Here is a 14,856-nt window from a genome sequence, read left to right as displayed (position 1 = left end):
CTAGGCCCTCTCAGCAAGGAAATAAATATGCATACACACTAACCTGTGTATGTTTTATACCTACATATTTCTGTACATAATCATCAATCTCTGTTAAGGTAAATATGAGTTCATACTGATATCTCTACCATCAATCCATTACCACGTGGATTACTTTAGCCTCCTCGCCTTGCTTATGTGTAATTTCTCACTCCAACATTGAGAAACCTGGTTCCATCTACTTAATTGTTCAGTTCCTGTACGCATGTATAGTGGTTTCAGAATTGAAATAGAAAGTCAGAATTTTTATCCAGCTTAGATAAGACTTTGTAATGGAAACAAGAATCTATTAAAAACATTAATACTATTTAATTTTTATTCAGATGTTCCTTTTGACTAGGAACCACAAAGCTAGACAGACAGGCTTCCTAAAATCACAATTGAAACTATAGGCCTTTTAAAATTTAAAGACAAGACACAAATAGATTACTCCAAACTGATTAATATTAAAAATATTTTCACCTGACATATTTAAAAACTGTAGGCACTTTCTAAGCAATTTGTATAAAAGTCCAATAAGACTGACCTTTTTTTTTTAATTTTTATGCAACTTTTAAAGGTTACTTTCCATTTACAGTCATTACAAAATATTCCTTGTGTTGTGCAATATATCCTTGAGTCTACCTTACACCCAATAGTTTGTGCTTCCCAGTTTCCCACCCCTGGACTTCCCCTCCTTCTTCCCCTCCAGTAACCACTGGTCTGTTCTCTATATCTGTGTCTGGTTTTTTTTTTTTTTTGGTTATATTTACTAGCTTGTTGAATTTTTTAGATTCCACATATAAGTGATATCATACAGTATTTGTCTTTCTCTGTCTGACTTATTTCACTTAACATAATGCCCTCCAAGTTCATCGATGTTGCTGCAAATGGTAAAATTCCATTATTTTTGTGGCTGAGTAGTATTCCATTCTATATGTATGTGTATGTGTGTGTGTGTGTGTGTGTGTGTGTACATGCACACCACATCTTTATCCAGTCATCTGTTGATGGACACTTAGGCTGCTTCTATACCTTGGCAATTGTAAGTAATGCTGCTATGAACATTGGAGTGTGTGTGTTTTTTGTTTTTTTTCAGATACGTACCCAGGAGTGAAATTACTGGGTCATGTGGTAGTTCTGTTTTTAGTTTTTTGAGACACTCCATACTGTTTTCCACTGTGGCTGGACCAATGTACATTCCTATCAACAGTGCATGAGGGTTCCCTTTTCTCCACATCCTTGCCAAAATTGACTTTTTCATTGAAGCCACCTAAAGGCAGTGACTGAAACAGTAATTCCTCTCTGACCAATATTATTGCAAAAGTAGGGGCAGCTGGCATTTCTTTACTCAAAGAAAAAGCTCTGTATCTGGTTAAAAGGTTCCGTTTGTAGCATAAATAAACTATGTATACACATGTTTAATATTACTCTTTTATTCTTTGTATTGCATTTGTAGCATATTGCAGAGATTTATGTTGGAGAAAGATATGCTCTGACCTGTAACTCTCTCTTGATTATCAACCTTTATATTTAGCTAACATAATAATTACACTAATTTTTATACAAAGAGAAATAACAAGCATTGCATTTCACATTAAATTATTAAAAGAGATAGAATATTTTGGTGGATAAAGTGATGAAATTTATCCATAAATGACTCATTATTTAGCTTTGAATCAGCTTCTAAAGCTTGTCAAACATCTATATATGAAAAACAAGGATAATAAATACATGTGTACAAAGGTTTTTAATTGTCTGGATTTAGGCATTAATTAAATACAAAATATCATTGTTGCCTTGTTGAAAGATATACAAAGAATATTCAGAAAGTTCAGAGATAGCTTTTTTTTGAAAAGACAATGACACATCATGTTCCCAGTTATTACTTAATCCCACTTCTCTCTACAAAGTATAATTTTGAAAGACTGGGTGCTGTAGCTACTTATTAATTTGACTACTGGCTACAACATTCTAACACCCTCAATCTATAAAGTATATGCTGAAATAATAGGTGTTAACCCAGAGGCACATAACTGAAAGACTAACAAAAATACAGCATCTTTGAATGATTAATTCCATGCTTAAGCAGACATCATTAATGTTTTCTTAACAACAACAACAAAACAAAAAAGACCAAGACAGCACATTCTTTATTCCATATAAATTTGTTATTCAGGAGGCTAAGAAAAGAAAAACCAAAACATTGACTTGGTAGTACCAACGCCCTCATGTTGTAAGCCAAATCAGTGGTAGATGCATAAAAATTTAAAAAATGTATACATGTATTGTTACGGAAATTACAGGCCAGTCAAGAAACAAGCACCACTCGGAGGGTTGGAGTACTCAGATGTATTACGCTGGCGGGCTCAGAGGGGCTTCTGCTCCGAAGCTCTGAGCACCTTCAAGATGTGCACATGAGGTTTTATAGGGTAAAGTACAAGCTTGGGGTATTCGGCCAATAGGTATGGAACAGCTTTAGCAGCATTATCATCACAAAAGTGGAGGCAGGGATGCAGCAAACAAACATTCAAAGCCAGATATGTATCTTTGAAAACCCAGCTGGCTAGCAAAAAAACATGAACAGCAAACCAACACTAATTAACCTAGATTTACAAGTTAGTCTAGCAGAACTCAGATCAGTATTCCAATACTTAGATTTGTGTGTTATCTTGTTAGCCCAGCCCAGCTTTTCCTTCACAGTATAAAAAAGAAAACTGAAATACTGATAGAAAACTGTACAGACACGTCATTATGAAACATATCTATCTGCTCACTCTTTAACTGGTAACTGTGTGTTAGCTATGAAAGATAAGATCATTATAACAGTGATTAGAAGCAGCTAGGCACACGCATATCATCTGTCTAAGTCAGGAAGAGTATCACATGCTGTGTAGAGCAGTACACAGGTATAATTTGTTTACACTTTCCCTCAAATAGCACACTGGCACCTACCACATGCAGGTTTTAGCTCAGATGAGCTAATTGTCTGATCAATTACATTGAAATTCATGGTCCTATTTGAAGAGATGATGAGCAATCATTATTTAAAGGCTATCAAAGTGATGGTAATTGTGTAAAATAATCATTAGAGTCCATGTTTTGACAACCATATCCTTTTCATCATTACTAACATCTATTTACGTCCTTGGGTTTATTTTTCTTTGTCACTAGATATGTTAATTTTATTCAAGGAAGAAACTAAATCCTTTGTCCAAGGTTTTTCCAAAATTCAAATTCAGTACTATAGGTCTTTGTAGCTTTAGTGTAATAAATTTGCAGAATGCGAGTCGAATATTAAAGTAGGCCTTTTTATCTAAGGCTCTTAATTTTAAATTAGGATCAGTTGTCCTACTTTTAAAAATTGGATGGTATGGTCATCTTCTACACAGGCACTGGCTTAAGAGGAGAAATAATTTCTATTATATCATACTAGAAACAGTACCAATAAGATATATGAGGAAAGTAATACAGACAAAATTATCAAAATCAAGAACCCACAAGAAATTGTATGAGTACACTGCAAAAGAAGTAAACTAGTGTAATTTTTATCATCAGAATAGAATACTTATTAAGAACTTAGTATCTGTACAAAAATGATAAGAAAGTCCAGGAATGTGCAGATTTGTAGATGGTAAATCAATTATTTTGAGACTATCACATTTCAGTAGTTTCTGAGGTTGCTACAGCCAGAATGATCAATTATAAAACAATATGAAAAAAATACCCATAATGTAAAACCTACTTTCCTATTGTGTCAGACAGTTTTGCAAATAAACCAGATACAAAACCTTCATATTGCCAACATTGTATATACTTAAAAATAATTAACATAAAAATGAGAAAACACATTTTTAAGAGAGAGAATTCTTAAGTAAATAGTACAGGAAAGAAAAATAATAATCTAAAACCTGGAGTGATAAATTCCACATTCTTATCCAATATTTTATATTCACTAGAGTAAAAGCATGGAGGTACAGTGAGAGGGGAACTTTGACAGGAGGTAGATGAACCTTTTTAAAGGAATCTCATGATATAATTTTCAGGTGACCTAACGTGAAGTAAATTAAGTCTCTCCATTTCATCCTCCAAAACTATTATAGTTTTAGCCCAGACCTTGGCATGCAGTTTGTATTTCCACAAATGCTCCCATTCACATGCTGGAGTTGATGTGAATAGTATATACAGAGAAACTCATTTACTAAATGTCCTATGGAGATTTCAGGCCAAATTTCTTTCAGGGTAAGGAATTGATCTTAATTCTTTGCTAGCTATTTAACTCCAAAGAAATTAGGTTATTCTAAGAAATTCAAGTAATCTAGAGTCAAAGGACAAAGGTAATAGATTACCTTTTTAGGAGCACAGAGGTAATTTACATAATCTCTCTAGGAATCCATTTTCTTATTAGCAGAATGAGGACAGTAAGAGTAATTTTGTCATCAAGTTGTGGTGAGTCCCAAATGAAAAATTAGTGTGTAAAGTCTTTGGTAAACTATTAAGTAGAGTTGATATTTCCTTTTTATATTTAATAACAGAAACTTGAAACTTTTTGGTTAGGCTTCAGCAAAAATGATCTCCATTTTAAAGAGGTCAAAGAAAAGTTACAAAGTTACCCAGCGTTCCCCTAGATGAATTTGGTGTCACTGTGGAGGTGGGGGGACACATTAAAACATTTCCACATTGTTATTAAAGAAGGAAAGGGTTAGGGCTTTCTTTATGCCAGTTCTTAATATATTCCTGAAGATAAATACATAGTCACCAAAAATTTAGAGCTCCCAAGTGCACCACAAAATGAGTGCTGTCAACATAGTAGTGATTCCAACACTGGGTTTTAGTTTCTATACTTTTCCTTCCCAAGGCAGGAGTTCTTTATGAGGAGTTGATAGTCAGCTAGTGACAGGTTTCCTATGCATTGGCTCTCTCTGTCAATTCCCCAAGTCCAGCTCAATCAATGTCCCTGCATGTTGCCCGTACATAAAGGAAAGCTTTTTATAAATACTAATCATGTCTTCAAATAATTTAAATGAATATACTTTATATTGGTCACCTTTGCTCAGATCTTGTTTCTCATTTCTAGAAAAAGAAGTTAAATTTTTTTCCCTAATAAAGTTTGGAATTTGAGCCTTTTTTCTCTTAACCCCAAATCAATAATAATAAAAAAAGATGTTTCGATAATCTGCCCAAAGAAATCTTCAGCTAGCAAGTAATAACTTAATTTCTGTATAGCTCAGGGGGGTTGCAAAGGGAGTGTGAGAAGTTCATTATTATCCAGCAGTAAAAAAGGGAGCAAGCTAAGAAGAAAGCAGTATCTTTCCTACTGGGATTTCTCTTGGACTACATGATTTGCATGAAGGGCGCCACATCAAACACAGTGGGTGCCCTTTTTCAAATATTAATGTGAAGCTTGTTTTAAGTTCTCTCTTGACTTTGTGCCACCTTGTATCAAAGGAACTTAAAAGTAGGACTTGGGGGTGGGGGAGAACTTTCCAACTGTTTTAACACTTAGTGGAATTCTTTCTGCATTTGATCAGTGTGCTTCACATCCATAGTAATTTGACATACATGCACATTTTTTTCTAGGATGCCTATTTTCATGGTGATCAGTCTTTTTATGTTTTGTTTCTGGGTGGATTGTTTAAATATTCTCAACTAAGAGGACTTAAGAGACTGATAAGTAAATGGCATACAGAAGCAATAAAGGCAGACACAGATAGTTACATGAATTTATCGTGGAGGGAGGATTGCTAGTCACTGTTATTTTAAATGAAAATTCTCAGCTACCTGAGTAGAGGCTTTTAATCTCCTTCCTTCTGGCATGATTAAAACAAATCAAATTTGGGAACTAGTATGGAGATGAATCTGTCTGGGTGCAGATGTGCATAAAATAGGGTACAGGTCATGGAATGAGATTGTTAAATTGATCCACTGTGAGTAAATCTAGATTTGTCTCTGTCTGTCTATGTGGGTCAAATAGCAATTTGATCTTGCTATTGCTTGTTAAATAATTTAGTGCTGCAGCAGGATAGTTCACATACAGATATGTTTTTGGTTATTAATTTCAAGAATTAAGATTTGAAATATTTATAGCTTGATGTCAATTTATGCATATTTCTTAAAACATAAGATTGATAGGAGATTCAAATTGGGAAAATACATCTTAAAACTTAAAATCCAAGTAAAAGACCTGTTAGTTCAGGAAAAACATATTATATAAAATAATTTTATTGATTATTGATCAATTTTATCAGTTGTATGTTCTTAATTGCTCTCCAGCCTGACATGTTATCTCTCCTATTTTGCTTTGCTTTCTTCGTTCGCCTTCCTCCAAAAAAGGTACATTAACTGAAAAAATCATCAGCATATTTGTCTGTACTATAAATAGGCTTATTTCTTTAATATGAACCATATTGCTAGGATAAATAGTACATAAGTGGTAAATGAAGATGGCTTCAGTTTTTACTGAGTAATAATCAATAATCATCGGATATACATTTTAGGGATTCTGACTATGACCTCTAAGAATAAAGAGTGCCACTTCATTCAGTATTCTAGAAGAATTTGTAGAGAATATTTTATGTTACAGAGTGAATGTTCGTGTCCCTCCAAAGTTTATATGTTAAAACCCTTCCCCCGCCCCTATGTGTGGTATTAGGAGAGATGTCTTTGGGAGGCGATTAGGATTACATGAGGTCATGCAGGTAGAGCCTCCTAAATAAGATCAGTGCCCTTGTAAGAGTAAGGAGAGCTAGCTTTCCCTTTCTGTTCTCTGCCATGTGAGGATAAAATGAGCTATCATTATTCTGCAAACAAGAGGAGGGTCCTCATGAGAACTCAACCATGCTAACACCCTGATCTTGGATGGCCAGCCTCCATAACTGTGAGAAGTAAATTTCTGTTGCTTGTCAACCACCTAGTCTATGGTACTTTTGTTCTAACAGTTCGGGCATACTAAGATACTACACTTGAAGAAGGTGCTTTAAAAATGAAACTGTGTTGTACAGACCAAATTATGTTCCTTCAAAATCCAGTGTTGAGGTCCCAACTCCATATGTGAGGTTATTTGGATATTGGGCCTTTGGGAGGTAATTAGATTTAGATGGGGGTGATTTGTGATTGGATTAGTGCCTTTATAAGAAAAAAAAAAACAAAGACCTCACTCTCTCTCCAACACGTGAACACACAGAGAGAAAGTGGCCTTCTAGAGGACAGAAAGAGAATTCTTACCAGAAATCCACTTCTGCTGCACTCTGATCTCAGACTTCCAGCTTTCAGAACTGTGAAAAAAAAAAAGTTGGTTGTTTAAGCCACCTAGTTCTTGGTGTTTTGTTATGGCAGCCCTAGCTGATTAACACACTGTGTCTGACTACACATCTACCCACAAGTGATGAAACTAAACTGATTAACGAACTATCTTACACTATGCTAGGTGTTTGGGGAACTTAATATTTGAGATATGAGTTATACAAATAAAACATGAATTAAAATATTAGGCTATTATGAGTGTTATTATAACAATAGAGAGATTCAATGCACTCTCATATTGCTTTCTTTATAATTTACTTCCCTGTGTTTATACACGCTCAGTAACATAATGCACTATACTTGTACTGCTAGAAACAAATATATACACTATTAGAAAAGAATGTACATATTTCTCAGTTTCTGTCTTTAATATGTTGATTTTGTTAAATTATTTCACTGTAATAGGCAATACGACATAGTGTAATATGTAATTACAATATAATATAATGTCTGTTATGAGCAAAATGAGATATGTAACAATACACTAAGTTATTAAGCATAATTAAAAATCCATGAAAATACTGCCAAACTTTAAAATTTAACATTGCCAATCCCTTGCATTTAGCCAGATGCTTCTGTGCTCTCATTCCCTGGCCTTCTCCCACACATACCAAGGAAAACAGTATCTTGGATTTGTCTTCATCATTCCTTTGATTTTAAAAATAGAACATTACCACAGAAGTTATTTCACCCAATACAATATACTGTACTTTTTTCGCTTGTTTCTGAAATTTATAAAAAAAATTATTATAATACTCAACTTGATAGTCAGAAGAATGTTCACATACTAATTTTTGGAATCTGTAAATATGTTACTTACATGTCAAAAGGGAATTTGCAGATATAAGTAACTTAAGGACTGTGAGATGGGGAGATTATCCTGGCTGAGCCAGTGAACCCAGTGTAATCACATGGGTCTTTGAAAGTGAAAGAGGGATGTAGGAGAGGGAGACTCAGAGAAGGAGGTGTGATGAGGGTTCCAGAGGTTGGAGTGATGCTAAAGCTGGTTTGGAAGGTGGAAGGGGACTGTGAGCCAAGGAACGTGGTAGCATCTAGAAGCTGGAAAAGACAAGGAAGTGTGTTTCCCCTGATTTTAGCCCAGCAAGATGCATTTTGGACTTTCAACCTCCAGAATTATAATTAATTTGTGTTGTTTCAAGCCACTAGTTTTGTGATAATTTAATGAGGTTAAGCAGAGGTTGTTGACACATCTGCTTTTTAAAACAATAATATCTAAGATATATTCATGGTTTTAGAGTTAAACAATCATTGTATGAATATACTACAATCCATTACTGCATTTTCCTGTCTCTGTACATTTGTAGTGTTTCCAAAAACAAAATGTTTTGTGTTTTTTTTTTGCCACTGAGAATAACACTGTTAAGAATATTAAGAATGGCTTGTATCTGATGCCTGGTGCTAATTTTCACAATTTTATCTGGATTATTTAGCTGGAATTGGTTTTTTTTACTTTTATAGCAAAACTGGAAACTGTTATCTGAAGTGATTGTACCAATTTTTTTCCCTTACCCACTCCCACCGATCCATAACTTCACTGTGACATGCTATTAACTTTGTAGAGGTTATTTTACTACTATAGATACTACTCTTTCATCAGTGTTTTCTGTGAAAATACTTTCTCTCAGTTTGTGGCTTATAGTTGCACTTGTTTTATAGTGCATTTTTATATACAAAGTATCTCATTTTAATGTATTCAACTTGATACTTTTTTGTTCTTACAACTTCTAATTTTATTTTTCAAATGGATGCTTCATTGTCTGCATGTCATTTATAGAGGGATCTCCTCTTAAAATGCTCTCAAAAACAAGCTCTGCCACACCAAGTTTCTACGTATACAGCAGACTGTTTCTTGACTTTGTTCTATTCCATTGTTCTCCAAAATCATATAATGTTTATTTCAATAAGGTTAAATGAGTTTTGATATCTATTAGGCCAAATCTTTAGGACTCTCTTGGCCATTTTTGGCTCTGTGTTATTCCTTATAAGTTTGAGTGGTAGGTGTGTATACATATATTAAAGGTGTAAAATTATTGTACATTGTTTAAAAGGATCACCCAAATTAATAACAGATAGTTCAGAATCTTTGGCAATCCCCACCATGAGCCTCTTCCTCAACAATCAGAAATAAACAGTCTTCTGAAATTTGTGTTAAGTATTTTTTAGTATACAAACTAAAATAAATATCCCTAAGTTTTCATTCTATGTGATGTTTTATGACTTTAAGCATTATATTCATAAATGTCATCCAGATCATTTTTTGTTTGTGTTTGGGTATAGAAACACATATGATTTTATATATTAATCATATAACTAGCCAGCTTGTTAAATACTTCAATAATTTCTTTTACTTTTGACTGTCAAGTTATATGTTTATATCATATGCAGCAAATCAGTTTTGCTTCTTTTTCTATTCTGAATCTTGGCATATTAGTATTTATCTTCATCTTACTTTGTTAACTAGCTGGCCCAACACAAAAAATTGAAAATTGAATGTAAATGGTGATAATTTACTTAACCTTAAATTGTTAAGAGTTTCTATAACTTTTCATTTTTAATGATATGCAATCTAAGTTTTTGTTAGATACTTTTTAATGAGTTTATTTAATTCACTTCTGTAATATTGATTAATTTAGTAAATGGCATTGAGCGTGTTCTAATGTTAAATCAACTTTATAACCCTGAGGTACATCCAGAGATTATAACTCAATTTAGTTAAATGCTATAAATTTAAAAAAAAAATTATAAAACACAGTAAGCTATTATGAGTTAAGGTAAGCACAGGAAAAATTTAAAATCACATTTTACAACCCAACTATTATGTGGCATGTTTAAACAGAGAAATTTGTATAAGAAAATCACCCACTAAAAAAGAGAATGAAATGTTAAATATAAAACATGGCAGATATAAGAAACAGATTAATAACACTTCTAGAAATACATACCTATGCATACATGTTATATGCATATATAGTCCATGACTATGAATATGTGTGTGTGCATATGTATATATATATATGTGTGTGTATATATATATGTATACATATATATGTAAATTCATTGTCTACAATGCAAAACACAGTGGGTTAGTTACACAGCACATAAAGACAATATGAAGTGAGAATTAATGGTGATCATTAAACCTAAAGAATTAACCTCAAATAGTGTAAAATATAAAGACAAAGAAAGGTAAAAGAAATGAAAAAAAGAATGTGGATTTCCAATACATTAATTCAGAGTTCTGCAAGATGACAAGAAAGTGAATTGGAAAAAGAAAATAGTCAAAAGATAATAGTAAACATTTGTTTCAGAATTGAGGCGATTTCAGATATGAGGAGCACAACAAACTACTAACCATAAAAAAAAAAAGATATGTTAATCCAGGTACACTGTAGTAAAATGACAATGTACCAAAACCTACAAGAGATTCTGAAAGGGAGACTTTTAGTTAAATGAGATTTCTAGAATATATTTTCATTTTAGACACATGGCAACTTTTAACAGCAAAAATGAAAGCCAAAAGTCAATAGAATTATGACTTCTAACTTATTAGAGAAGGTAATTGTCAACCTAGAATTAAATATCCAACTAAATTACCATTCATAGCTTGAAAGCCATATAAAAACATTTCCAGAAAACATAAACTTCAGAGGGATTAAAATCCATATGCATTCACTAAAGGAAATTCTAAAGATGTACTAAGGATAAAATAAAAATACTTTGAAAAAATTGGACATATAAGAAGGAATGATGAATAATCATACTGGCAAGTCAGCACAGAAATATAAAGTAACACTAATTTATAAGCCAATAATAAAGTTTGGAGTTTAAAAACAGCATAGGATAAACCCGTTGTATGGGTTTGATATGTAAGATGGGGAAAAATTTAATTGGAGTTCAATTTTTCAAGACATATTTTTGGGAACCAAGAAGATATGACCAATAACTTTTTATTTAATTAGCCTGACTTTAAATCACTAACATAATAGAAATAGAGAAAGTCTTTTCCAAACTCGCTAAGTGAAAATGGCCTGAAAATATTCAAAAGAAAAACAAGAACTGCCAGACTGTTTCCCAAAATGGCTTCACATTATACACACACTCCAGTAATGTATGAAAGTTCCAAATTCCCCACATCCTAGCCGATACTTGTTATTATCTGTCTTCTTGATTACAGCCATCCTAGTGTATATGAAGTGGTGTCTCACTGTGGTTTTGATTTGCATTACCCACATGGCTAATGATGTTGTGTATCTTTTCATGTGCTATTGCCCCTTGCATATTTTCTTTGAGAAATATGTGTTCAGACCTTTGCCTATTTTTAAATTAGCCTATCTTTGTAGTACTAGAATGATAATCTATTATTATAATTATTGTAAATTTCTTTAAGATACAAATCCCATATCAGATACATGATTTTCAATTTTTCCCCCTATTTTGACAGAGAAATGAAAATACATGTCAACACAAAATTGGTAACAGTCCCAGAGTAAAAACAACTCAATGTCCATCAACCAATGAATGGAAAAGTTGTCATAACCATGCAATGAAACGCATTTCAACATTAAAAAGGATTAAAGTACTAATACATGACACAACATGAATAAGCCTTTAAAACATGATGTAAAGACAAACAAATTGCATATTACATGATGGCACAATTCCATTTACATGTCCAGAATAGGCAAAACTATAAAATAGAAAGTATATTTGGTGTTGCCAAAGGATGGAATTTAAAGTAGAAGGATTGAGCAATGATGGCTAACGGGTATGGGATTTCATTCTGTGGTGATGAAAATATTTGAAAATTGTGGCAAAGGTTGCACAATTTTTGACTACACTAAACATTTTTAAATTGTACACTTAAAATGAGTAACTTGTATCATATGTAAATCATATCTCAACAGAGCTGTTACCACAAAAAATTAAGAAAACAGATGAATATGAGGATAACACATAAGGACAAGAATAAACACAAAATATCACTGAGACAAAAAATTCATCCAAATGAATCATACTTTACAACAAATATAAATTGTATAAACTTGCCCTTTAAAATATAACACTGGGATATTGATTGAATATTTACTATAGAGCTATTATCTGATTATCAAGTGTGCATCTAAATGGGAAGAATTGAAATTACATAAAGAGGATACATCAGGAAAAAAGGAACAACAACAATAAATGAACAAGTATCTATCTCAATATTAGACAAAATATTTCAAATAAATATGGTAACAAATTAACTTAAAAATTTTCATAAGGAAAATATAATAATTTAACTTATTTTCTACAAAAAGCAAATATACATAATTTATATTATTTAACTTAAATATTATGCTTCTGTAGTTTATATTATATTTACATACACAAATCTGTATACATAATGATACTATGGGTATAAATAAAATCTTACAATTATATTAAGCATTTAAGAAAAGACAGTCTTTTCAATAGTGGTGCTGGGAAAGTTGTACACCTATATGTAAAAGAATAAAATCAGAATATCTCAATCACCCTACACAAAAATAAATTCAAAATGGACTAAAGATTCAAATGTAAGACCAGATACTATAAAGCTCATAGAGGAAAACATAGGCAGAACACACTTTGACATAAATAGTGGCAATATTTTTTTGGATCCATATCCCAGAGTAATGAGAAAAAGAGCAAAACTAAACAAATGAGACCTAATCAAGCTTAAAAGCTTTTGCACAGCAAAGAAAACCATAAACAAAACAAAAAGACAACCTACTGAATGGGAGAAAATATTTGCAAACAATGTGACCAACAGGGGTTAATATCCAAAATACAAACAACTCACACAGCTTTATATATAAATGAAATGGGCAGAAGACCTAAATAGACATTTCTCCATAAAAGACTTAAGTTGGAAAACAGGCTTATGAAAAGATACTCAACATCACTAATTATTATAAAAAAAAATAAAAACTACAATGAGGTATCACCTCATACAAGTCAGAATGGACATTATCAAAAAGTCTACAAACAATAAAAGCTGGAGAGAGTGTGGAGAAAAGATAACTCTCCTATACTGTTGGTTGTAATGTAAATTGGTGCAGCCGCTATGAAGAACAGTATAGAGGTTCTTCAAAAAAACTAAAAATAGGAGTTACCATATAATCCAGCAATCCCACTCCTGGGCATATATCCTGAAAAGATGAAAACTTTACAAAAAGACATATGCACTTCAATGTTCATAGCAGCACTATTTACAATAGTCAAGACATGTAAGGAACCTAATGTTCATCAACAGATGGATAGATAAAGAAGTTATGGGATATATAGACAATGGAATATCACTCAGCTATAAAATAATGAAATAATGCCATTTGCAGCAACATGGATAGATCTAGAGAGGATCATACTAAAGTGAAGTAAGTCAGGCAGAGAAAGGCAAATATCATATGATATCACTTATATGTGGAATCTAAAATATGATGCAAATGAACTTATTTACAAAACAGAAATAGAATCACAGACATATAAAACAAACATGGTTACCAAAGGATAGTGTGGATGGAGGGATAAATTAAAAGTTTGGAATTAACAGATACACACTACTATATACATAATAAATGAATAAGAAGGATATACTGTATTGCACAGGGAACTATATTCAATATCTTATAATAATCCATAATGGAAAATAATGTGAAAAAGAATATATATATGTATATATGTACATATATCACCAAATCACTTTGCAGTACACCTGATACTAATACAACATTGTAAATCAACTATATTTAAATTTTAAAAATGAATTTAAATAACTTGTTCAGTTACACATCAAGCAGTTAACAAACTGCTTATATATATGTCATAAAACAAAGCTAAATACAGTTCAAATAATGTTAGTATAAAAAATATAGACTTTATATACTTCTTATACAAAATTATTAAGTAAATCCAAAACATATGAAACTTTAAAAACATAAGTTGTAAATAATTTTTGTGCCAAAAACAAAATGGAAATAAGAAAATTCTTAAAAATGATAATAAAATACTTCATATAATATTTGTAGGATACAATCAAAGCAGTATTGACAGGGAAGTTTATAATTTAAATATCTAATGTGAAAAAGAAAAAGCTGAAAAAATGAAATATAATTTAAATCATTAAATTGGATTAGAGGGATAGATTAGTGAGAGTAAGTTTCTAAACAGTAGTACAGATATTAAGGCACACATATTAATAAAATGGAATCTACCAATAAAAATAACAAAAGAGAGCCAAGTTTCAGTCAAGATTAGTCATGGAGGATAAAGGCATCAGAGAAAACACATAAATGCTAGAAATGAAAAGAACAGACAGACTAGGTTTTTTATATCAATAATGCTAATGATTTTATTAAATGGACAACATTTTAAAGTAATATCGTTACTGAGTCCAAGCTGGTACCATTTGCTGAGACAGGCCAATAAATCCAGAGACAAAGGGTTAGGGCAAGGAATAGCAACTTTCTTTGGAAAGCCTGCAGACTTAGAAGA

General features: G+C 32.1%; 1 long non-coding RNA gene across 1 annotated transcript in view; it reads right to left on the bottom strand.

The window, feature by feature from the left end:
- Positions 1-14,856, bottom strand: part of LOC116281601 (uncharacterized) — a 406,927-nt gene that overhangs the window by 341,229 nt on the left and 50,842 nt on the right. The window contains exon 3 of the long non-coding RNA XR_012074858.1: positions 7,243-7,292. This is a non-coding gene — a long non-coding RNA (uncharacterized lncRNA). The remainder of the gene's footprint in view (positions 1-7,242; positions 7,293-14,856) is intronic.

Source organism: Vicugna pacos, chromosome 8 (assembly GCF_048564905.1).
Source record: "Vicugna pacos chromosome 8, VicPac4, whole genome shotgun sequence".
In the NCBI taxonomy this organism is placed as follows: Eukaryota; Metazoa; Chordata; class Mammalia; order Artiodactyla; family Camelidae; genus Vicugna; species Vicugna pacos.
Note: the sequence above shows the minus strand (reverse complement) of the source record. Positions and strands in the feature narration are given on the sequence as shown.